Here is a 15,080-nt window from a genome sequence, read left to right as displayed (position 1 = left end):
GAAAAGCACTCTAATCATTACAAATCTCCATTCGAACAACATCTGCTGTCTAGCCCATCAAACAACTGCATGGAACAAGCACTCTCCACTACGACTTCTCGACAAGAACTTTTCACTACGACATCTCAGCAAGCACTCTCCACCACGAGTTCTCGACAAGCACTGCCAGTGGAGGCGGCGGACTAAAACTCTTTGGCGCAATCTCTGGCGCTGTGGCTCAGTGTAGCCACCTTTCATATGCCCTTCCTCCACGGGCCAGAATTTGATGGTATTTTTGCCAGCATTGGTGGTGAAAATATTACAAAATTCGTCAAAAAAAAATACAGACAAAAATAAAAGATAATATTAATACGTAAATATCACATAATTAGATAAAATTTTGGCTTTGCACTGACCTTTCAATAACCTAATACATAAAATACAGTAACCAATACAAATTCCTTCATACATGTGACTTTACATAATAGTTTACACAATACACAAAAAATCAGTTTATACTAATGTTCACATAAAATGCTTTCAATGATTAGTTCCAGCAGTAGCACCCAGCAGTGGTCAACAGGTGCAAATACCAACAAGTGACATCATTTTAGTAGAAGCATTTCCATCAGTGGCACCCAGTAATGTTGAACAGGTGCAGACACCAACAAGTGACATTATTTCAGTAGAAACAGTTCCATCAGTGGCACCCAGCAATGTTGAACAGGTGCAGACACCAACAAGTGACATCTTACAGCAGAAGCAGTTCCATTAGTGGCACCCAACAATGTTGAACAGGTGCAGACACCAACAAGTGACATTATCTCAGTAGAAGCAGTCCGTCAGTGGCACCCAGCAATGTTGAGCAGGTGCAAACAGCAACAAGTGATATTATTTCAGTAGAATCAGTTCCATCGGTCGCACCCAGTAATGTTGAGCAGGTGCAGACACCAACAAGTGGCATTATTTCAATAGAAGCAGTTCCATCAGTTGCACCCAGCAATGTTGAACAGGTGCAGACAGCGACAAGTGACAACATTTCAGTGGAAGCAGTTCCATCTGTGGCACCCAGCAATGTTGAACAGTTGCAGACACTAACAAGTGACATTTCTCAGCAGAAGCAGTTCCATCAGTTGCACCCAGAAATGTTGAGTAGGTGCAGACACCAACAAGTGACATTTCAGTAGAAGCAGTTCCATCTGTGGCACCCGGCGATGTTGAACAGGTGCAGACACCAACAAGTGACATCATTTCAGTAGAAGCAGTCCATCAGTGGCACCCAGTAATGTTGAGCAGGTGCAGAGACCAACAAGTGACATTTCAGTAGAAGCAGTCCATCAGTGGCACCCAGCATTGTTGAACAAGTGCAGACACCAACAGGTGACATCATTTCAGTAGAAGCAGTTCCATTAGTGGCACCCAGCATTGTTGAACAGGTGCAGACACCAACAAGTGACATCATTTCAGTAGAAGCAGTCCATCAGTGGCACCCAGCAATGTTGAACAGGTGCAGACACCAACAAGTGACATCATTTTAGTAGAAGCAGTCCATCAGTGGCACCCAGCAATGTTGAAAAGGTGCAGACACCAACAAGAGACATTATCTCAGTAGAAGCAGTTCCATCAGTGGCACCCAGTAATGTTGAACGGGTGCATACACAAACAAGCGACTTCATTTCAGTAGAAGCAGTTCCATCTGTGGCACCCAGCATTGTTGAACAGGTGCAGACACCAACAAGTGACATTATTTCAATAGAAGCAGTTCCATTAGTGGCACCCAGCAATGTTGAGTAGGTGCAGACACCAACAAGTGACATTATGTCAGTAGAAGCAGTTCATTAGTGGCACCTAGCAATGTTGAACACGTCCAGACAGCAGTCCATAATATTCACTATCACTAATTACACTGTTCATCAGAGTTTATCAGCAGAAATTAAACATGTCCTAGTGGCACCAATAATGCAGAAAAAGTGCAAGTAACAGTCCATAATATTCACTATCACTAATCACACAGTTCATCAGCAGAAATTAAACATTTCTAAGTGTCACACATCAATGTTGAACAGGTGCAGGTGTGAACAACAGTTTGAATGCACACACAATTGCTTTTACAAAATTATTATCAATGCTCTTACACTAAACATACAAATTGTAATAAAGACACAAATGATATCAGATAATTGTCATATTAACTATTACAAATACACAAATATCAGTAAACCTATAATATTTATGGGTGTCAGTGCAAGCCACAACAAACAAATAAAATAATATTTAGTAGATAAGTCGGTACCACTTATCTGGGATTAGGAAGGGAAAACACACAAAACACACTCACTCATCTTTCATCCACATTAAGCACTACTGTGTAATTGAATAGTGTTAACTGTGTAAATGCAATTCTGTCAAAATTTGATGTTCATCATGTGTATCAAGTAGTAGTGGCAGCAATGTATACAGTCAATAATAGTTAGTCAACGTCATAGTCATCATGTCAAGACCAATGTTTGCCAAGCCAGATCAAAATGTACGGTTGCTGAACAACTGTCAGTGAGCCAAGATATGCAATTACTTCCTTCTAGTCTGCTGTCTTCATCCTCCTTGTTCCATAAAACCAACAAAAAAAAAATGCTCCTCACTTACTTTACCTCTTATCCACCAAAACTCCAATAATCATTAGCATCACATTATCTCAATACCTCAATAATACCTCTTCAATACGTCGATACATATAAACCTTAGCACCAGTATCATTTCACTTCCATAACAACTCTTTCCTCTAGTCAGTTTCCTCGAACAAGTACAGAGAAAATCCTAGTGCAAACTTCAATTCATCATCCCATACAATCCGAAGACACAATGTCCACACACAACCTCTGTGTAATCCAACTGAGCCAAATCTTCTACTCATTATGAATTATAAAGTACATTTTGGTTACCTTGTCCATCATTAAATAAAAAAGATGCATACATGACCTCTAACAGACTTTAGTTCGAATAACTCTCAGTAATTAAGTACGATTACGTAGTATGAATGATAGTAATATTTCATAGTGTGTACACCACTTCAAGAATCATGGCAAATCAGAAACATACATGTGCAGTATTTCTTGTGTCAAGTGTCACTTCCTATTTCAATTGCTCACAAAGAATGCAATGTAATAACTGTCAATGGTCTAACCCTAGTGTTGGTATGTCATGTCGTTAGCTTCCTTCCTATTAGCATAAATTTCTACAGCTTCCATAAAACCTCAGCTCATGTGACTTCTATGAAGTTTCTTGTACTAATGTCGTTCGTCGAATTATAGCAGTTCATTTTCTTATCTTAAAATATAAAGCACTGAGTGTAAGCAAAACATGCAATAGCGAGTAAATATACCAGTGGAGAACAGAATGTCAACAAGTGGATGCAGCACAATTCTTACAACGAGGTTCTGCCAAGCGAACAATCTATAATTAATACAATAGTGTGACCTGCACTCTATGTTCGTACACAGTACATCAGCATTTCTATATACCAAATTAAAGAGTAGTTATGACAACAAAACAGAAATGTGTAAATATGCAATCCATAAGCAAGGCAGCAAATATGTTATCTAACATAATAAACAGGTCATTAGCATCATATCAGCATAAGCAAATAAATGTTCATATGTAATCTTAATAAGTAAACATGAAGGCGCAAGCAGATAAATCACAAAGTATAACCTACATACATAATCACAGTCAGCACAATTAATCAGGTGACAATTATAATTTAAATAAATAAGCACAGCAGGCACAAAAAAATGACATCAGTGATATAACATTATCAACATGACCCACTTCTTTAAGAAAATATTTGATGAAAGCGTTAGATACTGAACGAGCTGTTGCTTTGCGTAAAGGTGTAAAACACAGATATTTTGATGTCAATTCCACTGCTACGAAAATGTACGCAAAACCATTAGTAGAACGAACTACTGGGCCGAACAAATCGACTGCAGCCATGTCCTTTAATTTCGCTGGAATGATAGGAAACAACGGTGCTCTGTGAGAAATAGTTGGCGGCTTAGCCTTCTGACATAATTTGCATTTGGCAAGAACAGATCGAATACGTTTTTCCATATTACTGAAGTAGCAATTTTCTCGTAATTTATGAAAGCATTTTCTGGGACCAAAGTGTGCATAACTGAAATGTGTGTACCAAATCAATTTATTGACCCACTCATCAGGAATACAAACTAACCAAACAGAGTCGTCGACCGTTTTTCGTTTAAAAAGAACTTTCCAGATAGTTTGCAAAAACGAGGTGTGGCCAAATCGTCCAATTTAACAAAGCGTCTAAGAAAATTACAGACACCAAGGAAACTACGAACATCACGTTTTGTGGTAGGAACAGCATAATTACGAATAGCATCTAGTTTCTCTGGATTAGGAAGAATACCTTCTGTAGAAATAATGTGATCAAGAAATTTCACCTGTGAACGACCAAATTCAGATTTTTCCAAGTTCACTGTAATGCCAACTCTTGCAAAAATACGTAATAATGAATCCAAAATTTTGTTATGCTCACTCCAAGAACGTTTAGCAATAAGAATATCGTCAACATATGAAGTAATATTGTCACGAAGATAAACAGGTAAAATTCCATTTAAACTACGAGTGAATGCTGCTGAAGGTACAGTAAGTCCAAACGGTAATTTCCGAAATCACTTTTGGGTAAATAGTCATATCTGGTTATTGTTTACTTACTCTCTAGATAGATTGATAGTAGAAGAGTTGTTTTTGACAGGTGCAAAGAATAGTAAAAGAGTAGGCAGCGGTGCAGAAAACTAAAAGGGAAATGGCACCACTACAGCTCAGGGCCCTATGCACGCTACGGCACATATTCACTTAGTGTAGTGAATCCCCTGAGGACATTAATCATTCGCGTCATTTCGCGGATCAATTTCTACGATTTGCACTTGTCTCTCTGAAGTTCTGTCACGTGGAGGATGCCAATTAGGTCCCTCCTGTCTGTTAGATACAAATTCTTGGTTGTGTCTGTTATTAAAATTTCTATTTTCCTGTCTGTCTGCATGACTACTTCTTGTGTAATTTCGACTGTCACTTCTGAAATTACTGTTAGACCTACTACCCTGGTTATTTCTGTAGTAAGAATTTCTATTACTGTATGAATAATTTCTGTCTTGATGATACCGATTACTGTTTCCGTATGATTGATCATTCCGGTACAAATTACCGTTATTATAATTGTCTGTGTAATTTCTGTTAGAACGTCTGTTATTGTCATAAGGCTGGTATCTATTGTCCTGTCTGTTACGTCTGTCATTCTCAAAATTACCCATATAACGCCCGTTCCGATCACTATCCCTTTTCTCTGAAAATCTATTGTAATTACTGTTACTGAAAAAATTACAGGAAGTCCCGTCGTCATTGTCATACTCGAGTTCTTGTAGCAAAGTCTTAAAAGTCTCAATGTCGTCTTTACATCTTCCAGCTAAAGCAATTTGTCTTATGGATTGTGGCAGCTTAGTTAAACAAATGCGAATTAGTTCAGTCGGGCTATAAGGGCTGGAAAGGAACTGATTCTTTCGAATCATGTCTTCAAAATATTCTGCTGGCGTGCGGAACTCGGACTGTTTAAAATTATGCTGCATAATAAGACTATGTTTGACTCTGTCTTGTGTGTTTTCGGACCAATATGCCGATAGAAATGCATGATAAAAATCATTTAAATTATTACAATCTCTAATAAGTGCACGCATGCGCGTCACCGGTTCGTTTTCTAAATATCCACACATAAATTCCAGTTTGTGACTTAGTGGCCAATTTGGTGGAAGTTGAAAGGTGGCTACACTGTGCCACTGCGCCAGAGAGTGCGCCAAAGAGTACTATTAAGCCGCCTCCACAGTGCTAGTAGAGAGCTCGTGGAAGTCAGTGTGTGTTTAGAGTTCATAGCAGAGTGCGTGTTACGAGATCGTAGAAGTGTGCTTGTTGTGACATTGGAGAGGACAGTGTGTGTTAAGAACTCATAGAGACAGTGTGTGCGTGGGCAGAGCTCGTGGTTGTTGTGAAGTTGGAGCAAGATGTTGTAGTAAAGAGTGTAGTTCCATGTCCTATGCAGTTATTTGATGGGAGAGATAGCAGATGTTATTGTAATGAGTGCATTTCGTCAATATATATGAAGGTAAAATTTATAATGTTCCTTTATTAGTTGTGTATCTGAAATAATGTGTCACTACAGGTTCAGTCAACAAAGCATCTGGCTTGTGTTCTTGGATTAGAGTGGAATTCTGGTTTTCTTGCGTAATTATAGTTTTCTAATTTTCTTTTGTCACGTCTGTATAATTGGTATCAAAATTCTTGTCTTGTTGGAAAAGAACCGTGCCAGATGTGGGCGTTGAGTCACACTCCCACATACAGAACAGTTACATTTGTGCTTGGATTTTGTAGGTTTTATAGTTGCTGGGGACTTAATTAATTAACTGTGTTTATGAAAATTTTCTTACATTGTTCTTAGCAGTCAGATAGCGTAATAATACTAGTCAGGGCCAACCGTTTACGAGACTTACGTAATCGGACATACAGTTACTAAAATTAAAAATATTTTCAATCAATTATATATTTAATTAAGCCCCCATGCACGTGGCGACCGCTGCTTCGGATCGTCCCTTGGATTCTTCTGATTGTGAAAATTGTAGACTGTAGTATTGTTGTAGTAATCTGTAGCTAGTAATTGTAGTCTATTTTGCATGTGTAGATTTGGTAATTGTCATTCTTCTAATGGTATTTTTTTTTTCTCAGAATTAAATTTGTTGTCTTGTCAACGGTTTGACAATTTAGTGCAATTATTTCAATTGTTCGATTGATCGTGTTTGAGGGAAACATCTAGTGTGAATAGTATTGTTGGAGATAAGAGTCACGGTGTGTAATTTTCGTACAGTGACGAATCTTTCGTATATTTTGTAAATGATTACGCGATCAATGAAAAAGGCAAAAATGATGAATAGTGAGAATGACGAAATTGTTCACATGGCGAACTCGCCAACAGAGGAAAACAGTATGGTGGATAATGAGGTGGAAAACAATGTGATAAGTCGGGAAAATAGTCCGGAACCATTTCAAAATTTTTCTCAATCAGAAAATTCACAGAATACGAGATCAACGATAGAAGATTCTGGAATAGTATCGAACACAGATAGCTTTATAGCCATGCAGAAGGAAGCTGGTTTTGTGGGAAATGTGAGGGGTGAAAAGAATTTTGAAACAGTTACTATGGAGCAGTTGATGAGTGCTATATTAAATGTGGGATCACAGTTACGATCTGAATTAAAAACAGATATGGAAACACAAATAGGAACAATTAAAACTGATATAGGAACTGTTAAAACTGAGATGGGAACAATTAAAACACAAATGGGAACAATGGAAACACGGATGGGAACAATGGAAACTCGGTTAGGATCTGAATTAAAAACAGAGATAGGAACAATTAAAACAGAGATGGGAACTTTGGAAACACGGTTAGATTCAAGAATAGGGACATGTTTCAAAAATATGAAAGATGAATTAAAGAAAGAAATCAGGGAAGAAGTACAACCGATTCTGAATTGTCACAATAATAGATTAATTGCAGTGGAAATCAGACAAAGGGAACAGGATAGAGAACAGGAAGAAAGAGATCGCGTGATAGTACAGAATTTTTCAGAGTTAAATTTACAACGTGCAAAGGATAAGGAAGAAATATTTGAAAGAATCGAGGAATCCGTACCAAATGACAGAATAAATAATCTAACACGACAATATGAACAGTTAACTACCAAATGTGTCAATACTGAAACCCGAGTCGCGACACTTACGGAAGATGTAAACAAACAGAAAGAAAAAATAGGTGACTTATCGGAAAGAGTTGAGGAAATTTCAGATAAATTGACAAATCTTAGTTTACATGGGGACAGAGATTCGGATGATACAGCCCCATTACCATTTGCAGAAACCGAAGAGTATCAGAACATAAATAAGCATGTTGAAAATCAGGGAAAATTTAATGAACGCGTGAAAAGGGAATTTGAGGCATTACGGAAGCAAGTCAAACAAATTGAAGGCGAAATAGTAGGAAAGGACAGTAGAAGGAACTTAGAATCACAGATAGCAGAGGGGTATGAAGAAAGTAATTTATTTCATTTACGAGAGGCAACAAGAGAGCGCCAGGCGCGTGAACTTGACAATAATCGACATTCGGACTGGGACAGACGTGGTAGGTCTTTGTCGCCACGAGGCGAAAACTTTGACTATAAACACTTTTTGACTGTTCGGAAATTTAAGATCTTCCGCAACTCTAAGAATGACATACATCCATGTGCATGGTTAGATCAATTTATGTACGCACTTCCGCCAGATTTGCCACTAAGTCACAAACTAGAAATTATGTGCAGTTATTAATGTCCTCAGGGGATTCACTACTCTAAGTGAATATGTGCCGTAGCGAGCATAGGGCCCCGAGCTGTAGTGGTGCTATTTCTCTTTTAGTTTTCTGGACCGCTGCCTACTCTTTTACTATTCTTTGCATCTGTCAAACCAACTCTTCGACTATCAATCTATCTAGAGAGTAAGTAAACAATAACCGGATTTGATTATTTACGTAAATGAGATTTCGAAAATTACTGTTTGAACTTATTAAGGTCCTCAGGGGATTCACTACTCTAAAGTGAATATGTGCCGTAGCGAGCATAGGGCCCCGAGCTGTAGTGGTGCTATTTCTCTTTTAGTTTTCTGGACCGCTGCCTACTCTTTTACTATTCTTTGCATCTGTCAAACCAACTCTTCGACTATCAATCTATCTAGACAGTAGATAAACAATAACAGGATATGACTGTTTTACCCAAAAGTGACTTTGGAAATTACCGATTGGACTTAATGTACCTGTTGCAGCATTCATTGTAGTTTAAATGAAATGTTACCTGTTTATCTTCGTGACAATATTACTTCTTATGTTGACGACATCTTATTGCTAAACGTTCTTGGAGTGAGCACAACAAAATTTTGGACTCATTATTACGTATCTTTGCAAAAGTTGGTATTACAGTGAACTTAGAAAAATCTGAATTTGGTCGTTCTCAGGTGAAATTTCTCGGTCACATTATTTCTACAGAAGGTATTCTTCCTGATCCAGAGAAACTAGATGTTATTTAGTCCGCAATTTTTTTTAAACGGAAATCGGTCGACAACTCTGTTTGGTTAGTTTGTATTCCTGATGAGTGGGTCAATAAATTGATTTGGTATACGCATTTCAGTTATGCACACTTTGGTCCCCGAAATGCTTTCATAAATTACGGGAAAATTGTTACTTCAGTAATATGGAAAAACGTATTCGATCTGTTCTTGCCAAATGCAAATTATGTCAAATGGCTAAGCCTCCAACGATTTCTCACAGAGCACCGTTGTTTCCCATCATTCCAACGAAATTAAAGGAGATGGCTGCAGTCGATTTGTTCGGTCCAGTGGTTCGTTCTACTAATGGTTTTGCGTACATTTTCGTAGCAGTGGAATTGACATCAAAATATGTGTGTTTTACACCTTTACGCAAAGCAACAGCTCGTTCAGTATCTAACGCTTTTATCAAACATTTTCTTAAAGAAGTTGGTCATGTTAACAAGGTTATATCAGATAATGGATCACAGTTTCGTTCTAAAATTTGGCTTCGTACTCTACACCGTCGTAAAATTAAACCAATCTTCATTTCACTTTTTCACCCTCAATCTAACGCTTCAGAGAGATGGATGAAGGAAATCAATAAATTGTGCCGTCTTTATTGTCATCAGAATCACAGAACTTGGGATCAGTATCTTCATATTTTTCAAAACATTCTGAATGAACTTCCTAATGACTCAACTTCTTTACCGCCTCTATTGATATTAAAAAATAAAGCACCGACAAATCGCATTTCTGAAATCGTTCCTTTTCCGCCTTCACGGAAACTGCGGCATTCTGAAGTTGTCAACCTGGCTCTACGAAATATTGCATCTGCGGCTGCTAGAAGAGAGAAATCAGCTAGATGTCCTGGTCGTTCAAAAATCTTGTCAGTTGGTCAAAAGGTGTTAGTTAAGTCTCACCGTTTGTCTCATAAAGGAAAAGGCTTGTGTCGCAAATTTTTTCTGCTTTATAACGGTCCATATAGAATTCGTAAAATTATTCATGATAACACTGTTGAAGTAGAAACTCTTAAATCTCGTCGCTCTAAAGGAATACATCATATATCAAACGTTAAAATTTTTGTGGAATAACATACTTTAGAGAAACTAACAGCTACATGTAAACATGCGGAGAGTACAAGGATACCGCGCTGTGTTTTGGCGGCGGCACATACTCAAAGCAACAGTGAAGTCTACGCGCCGCACAAGGCAGTCGTTGACCGCGAACAATTGCTTCCTACGTCACGCGCCTACAGCTGATCGAGCGCTCAGTGCGAGTGCACTGACAGCCGTAAACAAATACACAGTCTAATTTCTCCGACTAAATTCTGTATAAAGCTATAAGGACTTGTTGAATTGTGTTATTAACATTCAGTATTTTGCAGGATACGGTGTATAAAGTATTTAAGACCTTCAGGTAAATTCTGTGCGTGTCCGACGTTAAGACGACTTGCTATCGAGAAAATTTCAGGAAGAATGTAATTTCGAAGAAGAAAGTAATAAACTAAAAAAGGGTAATTATTAATTGAGTTCATTTTACAGGTAACATATTTCCACTTAGGTACGTACTTTAGACGTAATTTGCTGCTCGCGATTACGTGATTCATACTTTGTGCTAAATTTCATGTTCTATGAATTTACGTGTGAAGCGACGTGCTTGCGTACGTTAACTGATTTTGACAATGATTATTAATGAACTGGGTTGTGACTTGTATATATTATGCATCGCTTGGCTGCACTGCTATTTCACTGATGTCATATTTTTTAATTATGTGCCTGCTGTGCTTATTTATTTAAATTATAAATGTAACCTGATTAATTGTGCTGACTGTGATTATGTATGTAAGTTATACTTTGTGATTTATCTGCTTGCGCCTTCATGTTTACTTATTAAGATGACACATGAACATTTATTTGCTTATGCTGATATGATCCTAATGACCTGTTTATTACGTAAGATATATGTTTGCTGCTTTTTGTATGGATTGCATATTTACACGTTTGTGTTTTGTTGGCATAACTACTCTTTAATTTGGTGTATAGCAATGCTGATATACTGTGTATAAACATAGAGTTTAGGTCACACTACTGTATTAATTATAGATTGTTCGCTTGGCAGAGCCTCGTTGTAGGGATTGTGCTGCATACACTTGTTGACATTCTGTTCTCTACTGGTACATTTACTCGCTATTGCAAGTTTTGCTTACGCTCAGTGCCATATATTTTTAAGATAAGAAAATTAACTGCTATAATTCGACGAACGACATTAGTACAAGAAAGTCATAGAAGTCACATGAGCTGGAGGTTTTATGGAAGCTGTATAAATTTATGCTAATAGGAAGGAGGCTAATGACATGACAGACCAAAACTAGGTTTAGACCATTAACAGTTATTACACTGCATTTTCGTGAGCAATTGAAATAGGAAGTGACACTTGACACAAAAAATACTCCACATGTTTGCTTCTGTTTGCCATAATTCTTGAAGTGGTGTACACACTGTGAAATATTACGATCATTCACACTCCGTAATCGTACGTAATTACTGAGAGTTATTCGAACTAAGTCTGTTAGAGGTCAGGTATGCATTTCTTTTAATTAATGATGGACAAGGAACCAAAATGTATCTTATAATTTATAATGAGTAGAAAATTTGGGTCAGATGGATTACACAGAGGTTGTGTGTGGACACTGTGTCTTCGGATTGTATGGGATGCTGAATTGAAGTTGCATTAGGATTTTATCTGTACTTGTTCAAGGAGACTGACTAGAGGAAAGAGTTGTTATGGAAGTGAAATGATATTGGTGCTGAGGTTTATATTTATCGATGTATTATTATAGGTATTGAGAGTATATGAAGTTGTTTGTGGACAAGAGGTAAGGTGATATTGGTGCTGAGGTTTACATTTATCGACGTATTATTGAGGTATTATTGAGATTATGTGATGCTGATAATTATTGGAGTTTTGGTGGATAAGAGGTAAAGTAAGTGAGGAGCATATTTTTTTTGTTGGTCTTATGGAACAAGGAGGATGAAGAGAGCAGACTAGAACACTAAAATAGAAGGAAGATAGTCTATGCATACACTTTGTTAAATCACTAAGCAGTATATACTTTGTTTTGGAGAGAGGAAGTAATTGCATATCTTGGCTCACTGACAGTTGTTCAACAACAGTACATCTGATCTGGCTTCGCAAACATTGGTCTTGACATGATGACTATGACGTTGACTTAACTATTATTGACTGTTACACATTGCTGCCACTACTACTTGATACACATGATGAACATCAGATTATGACAGAATTGCATTTACACAGTTAACACTATTCAATTACACAGTAGTACTTAATGTGGATGAAAGATGAGTGAGTGTGTTTTGTGTGTTGTGTGTTTTCCTTTCCTAATCCTAACCACCTATCTCCTAAATATTATTTTATTTGTTTGTAGTGGCTTGCACTGACACCCATAAATATTATAGGTTTACTGGTATTTGTGTATTGTAATAGTTAATAGGACAATTATCTGACATCATTTGTGTGTTTGTTATGATTTGTATGTTACTGTAAAAGCATTTGTATGTGTATTCAAACTATTGTTCATGCCTGAACTGTCTGATTAGTGAAGATAAATATTCTGAACTGTTACCTGCACTTTTCAATATGATGTGTGACATTTGGTTGTGTTTAATTTCTGCTGATGAACAGTGTGATCAGTGCTAGTAAATTTTATCGAACTGTTTCTACTGAAATGATGTTACTTCTTGCTGTCTGCACCTACTCAACATTACTGGGTGCAACTGATGGACTGCTTCTACTGAAATGAAGTCACTTGTTGGTGTCTGCACCTGCTCAACATTGCTGGGTGCAACTAATGAACTGTTTCTACTGAAATGAAGTCACTTGTTGGTGTCTGCACCTGCTCAACATTGCTGGGTGCAACTAATGAACTGTTTCTACTGAAATGAAGTCACTTGTTGCTGTCTGCACCTGCTCTCAACATTGCTGGGTGCAACTGATGGACTGCTTCTACTGAAATGAAGTCACTTGTTGGTGTCTGCACCTGCTCAACATTGCTGGGTGCCACTGTTAGAACTGTTTCTACTGAAATGATGTTACTTCTTGCTGTCTGCACCTACTCAACATTACTGGGTGCAACTGATGGACTGCTTCTACTGAAATGAAGTCACTTGTTGGTGTCTGCACCTGCTCTCAACGTTGCTGGGCGCAACTGATGAACTGTTTTTACTGAAATGAAGTCACTTGTTGCTGTCTGCACCTACTCAACATTGCTGGGTGCCTCTGATGGACTGCTTCTACTGAACTAATGTGACTTGTTGCTGTGTGTACCTCTTGAACTTTACTGGGTGCCACACATGGAACTGCTTCTACTGAAATAATGTCACTTGTTGCTGTCTGCACCTGCTCAACATTGCTGGGTGCAACTGATGGACTACTCCTACTGAAATGATGTCACTTGTTGGTGTCTGCACCTGCTCTCAACATTGCTGGGTGCAACTGATGAACTGTTTCTACTGAAATGAAGTCACTTGTTGCTGTCTGCACCTACTCAACATTGCTGGGTGCAACTGATGAACTGCTTCTACTGAACTAATGTGACTTGTTGCTGGGTGTACCTGCTAAACTTTACTGGGTGCAACTGATGGACTGCTTCTACTGAAAAGATGTCACCTGTTAGTATCTTTTTTTTGTATAATTAATCATTGAAAACATTTTATGTGAACATTTGTATAAACTGATTTTTTTGTATATTGTGTAAACTATTATGTAAAGCCACATGTATGAAAAGAAGTTGTATTGCTTACTGTATTTCATATGTTAGGTTAGTGAAAGGTCAGTGCAAAGCCAAAATTTTTAACTAATTATGTGATGTTTAGGTATTAATATTATCTTTTATTTTTGTCTGTATTTTTGTGGACGAATTTGGTGGTATTTTCACCACCAATGCTGGCAAAAATACCATCAAATTCTGGCCTGTGGAGGAGGGGCATATGAAAGGTGGCTACACTGTGCCACTGCGCCAGAGAGTGCGCCAAAGAGTACTATTAAGCCGCCTCCACAGTGCTAGTAGAGAGCTCGTGGAAGTCAGTGTGTGTTTAGAGTTCATAGCAGAGTGCGTGTTACGAGATCGTAGAAGTGTGCTTGTTGTGACATTGGAGAGGACAGTGTGTGTTAAGAACTCATAGAGACAGTGTGTGCGTGGGCAGAGCTCGTGGTTGTTGTGAAGTTGGAGCAAGATGTTGTAGTAAAGAGTGTAGTTCCATGTCCTATGCAGTTATTTGATGGGAGAGATAGCAGATGTTATTGTAATGAGTGCATTTCGTCAATATATATGAAGGTAAAATTTATAATGTTCCTTTATTAGTTGTGTATCTGAAATAATGTGTCACTACAGGTTCAGTCAACAAAGCATCTGGCTTGTGTTCTTGGATTAGAGTGGAATTCTGGTTTTCTTGCGTAATTATAGTTTTCTAATTTTCTTTTGTCACGTCTGTATAATTGGTATCAAAATTCTTGTCTTGTTGGAAAAGAACCGTGCCAGATGTGGGCGTTGAGTCACACTCCCACATACAGAACAGTTACATTTGTGCTTGGATTTTGTAGGTTTTATAGTTGCTGGGGACTTAATTAATTAACTGTGTTTATGAAAATTTTCTTACATTGTTCTTAGCAGTCAGATAGCGTAATAATACTAGTCAGGGCCAACCGTTTACGAGACTTACGTAATCGGACATACAGTTACTAAAATTAAAAATATTTTCAATCAATTATATATTTAATTAAGCCCCCATGCAAAGTGCGTACATAAATTGATCTAACCATGAACATGGATGTATGTCATTCTTGGAATTGCGAAAGATCTTAAATTTCCGAACAGTTAGGAAGTGTTTATAGTCAAAGTTTTC

The sequence above is a fragment of the Schistocerca americana genome, chromosome 2 (genome assembly GCF_021461395.2).
Source record: "Schistocerca americana isolate TAMUIC-IGC-003095 chromosome 2, iqSchAmer2.1, whole genome shotgun sequence".
Lineage (NCBI taxonomy): Eukaryota > Metazoa > Arthropoda > Insecta > Orthoptera > Acrididae > Schistocerca > Schistocerca americana.
Note: the sequence above shows the minus strand (reverse complement) of the source record.